The sequence below is a fragment of the Giraffa tippelskirchi genome, chromosome 3, assembly GCF_054371585.1.
Source record: "Giraffa tippelskirchi isolate mGirTip1 chromosome 3, T2T-mGirTip1v1.2.pri, whole genome shotgun sequence".
In the NCBI taxonomy this organism is placed as follows: Eukaryota; Metazoa; Chordata; class Mammalia; order Artiodactyla; family Giraffidae; genus Giraffa; species Giraffa tippelskirchi.
The window spans coordinates 112,197,722-112,202,024 of record NC_137277.1 but is presented as its reverse complement, the minus strand read 5'-3'; the positions used below and the strand labels follow the sequence as shown (position 1 = coordinate 112,202,024).

At 37.3% G+C, this 4,303-nt stretch overlaps 1 non-coding gene across 1 annotated transcript; it reads left to right on the top strand.

Moving 5' to 3' along the window:
• Positions 1–1,064: 1,064 nt before the first annotated feature.
• LOC145543883 (U6 spliceosomal RNA) lies at positions 1,065–1,171 on the top strand. The gene has a single exon (XR_014081129.1). It is a non-coding gene; the product is annotated as a U6 spliceosomal RNA (small nuclear RNA).
• Positions 1,172–4,303: the final 3,132 nt, after the last annotated feature.

Below are 4,303 nucleotides of genomic sequence, written 5' to 3'. Positions count from 1 at the left end.
TGCTGAGTTTTAAGCCAACTTTGTCACTCTCCTCTTTCACTTTCAAAGTGAAATTTTAGGAATCAGCCAACTAAAATGGAATGGAATGGGTGAATTTAACTCAGATGACCATTGTATCTACTAGAGTGGTCAAGAATCCCTTGGAAGAAATGGAGTAGCCATCATAGTCAACAAAAGAGTCCAAAATGCAGTACTTGGATGTAATGTCAAAAACGACAGAATGATCTGTTTGTTTCCAAGGCAAACCGTTCAATATCAGAATAATCAAAGTCTCTGTCCTGACCAGTAATGCCAAAGAAGCTGACGATGAATGCTTCCATGAAGACCTACAAGACCTTTTAGAACTAACGCCCAAAAAAGATGTCCTTTTCATTATAGGGGACTGTAATGCAAAAGTAGGAGGTCAAGAAACACCTGGAGTACTGGGTAAATTTGGCCTTGCAGTACAGAATGAAGCAGGGTAAAGGCTAACAGAGTTTTGCCAAGAGAATGCACTGGACATAGCAAACACCCTCTTCCAATAACACAAGAGAAGACTCTACACATGGACATCACGAGATGGTCAATACCGAAATCAGATTGATTATATTCTTTGCAGCCAAAGATGGAGAAGCTCTATACAGTCAGCAAAAATAAGACCAGGAGTTGACTGTGGCTCAGATCATGAACTCCTTATTGCCAAATTGAGACTTAAATTGAAGAAAGTAGGGAAAACCACTAGACCATTCAGGTATGACCTAAATCAAATCCCTTAGGATTATACAGTGGAAGTGACAAATAGATTCAAGGGATTATATCTGATAGGCAGAGTTCCTGAAGAACTATGGACGGAGGTTAGAGACATTGTACAGCAGGCAGTGATCAAGACCATCCCAAAGAAAAAGAAGTGCAAAAAGGCAAAATAGTTGTCTGAGGAGGTCTTACAAATACCTATGAAAAAAGAGAAGTGAAAGGCAATAGAGAAAAGGAAAGATATACCCATTTGAATGCAGAGTTCTAAAGAACAACAAGGAGAGATAAGAAAGCCTTCCTCAGTGATCAATGCTAAGAAATAGAGGAAAACAGTGCTCGCTTTGGCAGCACATATACTAAAATTGGAGCGATACAGAGAAGATTAGCTTGGCCCCTGCTCAAGGATGACACACAAATTCGTGAAGCGCCCCATATTAAAAAAAAAAAAGAAAGAAATAGAGGAAAACAATAGAATGGGAAACACTAGAGATCTCGTCAAGAAAATTAGAGATACCAAGGGAAATTTTCATGCAAAGAAGGGTACAATAAAGGACAGAAATGGTATGGAGGTAAGAGAAGCAGAAGATATTAAGAAGAGGTGGCAAGAATACACAGAAGAACTATACAAAAAAGATCTTCACAACTCAGATAATCAGGATGGTGTGATCACTCACCTAGAGCCAGACATCCTGGAATGTGAAGTCAAGTGGGCCTTAGGAAGCATCACTATGAACAAAGCTAGTGGAGTTGATGGAATTCCAGTTGAGCTATTTCCAATCCTAAAAGATGATGCTGTTAAATTTCTGTACTCTATATGCCAGCAAATTTGGAAAACTCAGCAGTGGCCACAGGATTGGAAAGGTCAGTTTTCATTCCAATCCCAAAGAAAGGCAATACCAAAGAATGTTCAAACTACTGAACAATTGCACCCATCTCACACGTTAGCAAAGTGATGTTTAAAATTCTCCAAGCCAGGCTTCAATAGTACGTGAACCGTGAACTTCCAGACATTCAAATTGGATTTAGAAAAGGCAGAGGAATCAGAGATCAAATTGCCAACATCTGTTGGATCATTGAAAAAGCAAAAGAGTTCCAGAAAAACATCTACTTCTGCTTTATTGATCATGCCAAAGCCATTGACTGTGTGGATCACAGCAAACTAGGAAAACTTTTCAAGTGATGAGAATACCAGACCACCAGACCTGTCTCCAGAGAAATCTGTATGCAGGTCAGGAAGCAACAGTTAGAACTGGACATGGAACAACAGACTAGTTCCAAATCAGGAAAGGAATACATCAAGGCTATATATTGTCACCCTGCTTATTTTACTTATATGCAGAGTATATCATGAGAAATGCTGAGCTGATGAAGCATAAACTGGAATCAAGATTGCCAGGAGAAATATCAATAACCTCAGATATGTGGATGACACCACTCTTATGGCAGAAAGCAAAGAAGAACTAAAGAACCTGTTGATGAAAGTGAAAGAGGAGAGTGAAAATGTTGGCTTAAAGCTCAACATTCAGAAAACTAAGATCACGGCACCTTGTCCCATTACTTCATGGCAGATAGATGGGGAAAAAGTGGAAATAGTGAGAGACTTTATTTTGGGGGGCTCCAAAATCACTGCAGATGGTGACTGCAGCCATGAAATTAAAATATGCTTGCTCCTTGGAAGGATAGCTATGGTCAACCTATACAACATATTAAAAAGGAGAGACATTACTTTGCCAATAAATATCTGTCTTGTCTAAGCTATAGTTTTTCTAGTAGTCATGTTTGGATGTAAGAGTTGGACTATAAAGAAAACTGAGTGCCGAAGAATTGATGCTTTTGAACTGTGGGTGTTGGAGAAGACTCTTAAGAGTTCCCTGGACTGCAAGGAGATCCAACCAATCAATCCTAAAGGAAATGAGTGCTGAATATTCATTGGAAGGACTGATGCTGAAGATAAAACACCAATACTTTGGCCACCTGATGCAAACAACTGGCTCATTTGAAAAGATCCTGATGCTGAGAAAGATTGAAGGTGGGAGGAGAATGGGACAACAGAGGATGAAATGGTTGGATGGCATCACTGACTCAATGGACATGAGTTTGAGCAAACTCCAGGAGTTGGTGATGGTAGTGAAGCCTGTATTGCTTCTTCCATGGGGTCGTAAAGAGTTGAACATGAATGACCTACTGAATTGATCTGATATGGGATTGTCTGTGTGTAGCTTCCTTGGATGTAATAGAGGAGATATTGCCATTGAAAATATGCTAACCTACAGTTGCTACGCAAGGCATTTTTACCATTATTTTTATTTCATGATTGTATCATCAGAAAATTTATAACTAGTCTTTTAGACCCAATCATTCAAGACAGTGATGTTCTTACTGATAGAATGCTTGCATAGAAAAGATTTGTTGTCTGTTCTGAGGGTGAACTATTCCAGCCTTGAAATATTTGGTATAGGGAGAACAGCACATGGATTATTGGCTCATTCTAATGGTATGTGGCTCCATTTCTCATTTTCCACTGATAGTTAAACCATTAAAGAAACAGTTCACAAGTACCAAATTAAAAGAAGTCGACTTGAATCCAAAGTGCATATAAACCGTTTTAGTTTCCTATTACAATTTGTTTAAATGCCTAAGAATCAAGTTTAATTTGATAATTGGTAGAGGAAGTGCATATTTAGGGCTATCTTCCACTACTTAGACCTTTAGCTCACTAAATATCATCTGCATAATCTGGCAGATGCTATCTGCAATATTGCCCAAATGAGAAAAATCCCCCTCGTCAGTCACACATTTACTAAAAGATATTATGGCAATGAAGGGTTTTGAGTATGAATTCACCTCAAGAAGTCCAAAATAAGGCTGACATTTTGTGCCAAGAAATAGAAAATGAACTAATTATTTAGCATGGAATGACCAAAAGTATTGCAAAGCATTTCTTGCTAATCCAGAATTTAATAGGGTGTATTGTTCATTATAAAAGATCATTGTTCTGACTAACTTTTCTGAAGTTGTATAAGCTTGAGGATACTTGTGTTCACAATCACAGCCCTTCTGTTGTTCACCATGAGTTTAATAGTATGCTACTCTTGGAACTTATTTTTTTTTATCATGAACTAATCAGTTAATAATTTATATTTCAGTTCATTAGATCCAAAAACCCATTTTTTGCTGATTATAGGAGCAATGTTCAAGAGGGATAGAAGATAGGGAAATAGAATCCATGTTGAACAAAAGAAAATTAAAAATAAGATAATATAAATGATAAGATTTTTTAAAATTCTGGAATATCCATCTCATTTATATTGTTTAAAGCTATTTCTGTAATGACTCAGAGATGCTTGCCTGTCCTTATGCACAATCAAAGCTGTTTATTTCATACCCAAGTATGAGTTACAGATGATTTTTCAAGTTGTTTCTTTCTGCTAGATATTTAACAAAACCTGGTCACAAATAAGCTTTGGAGGAAGAGTATTTTTCTTATTGGTGATTTAGATTGGATTTGAGGAAACAAAGGGTAATTTATAACTTTAATTTACTAAAAGCAAGTGAATTGAATATGCTAGGA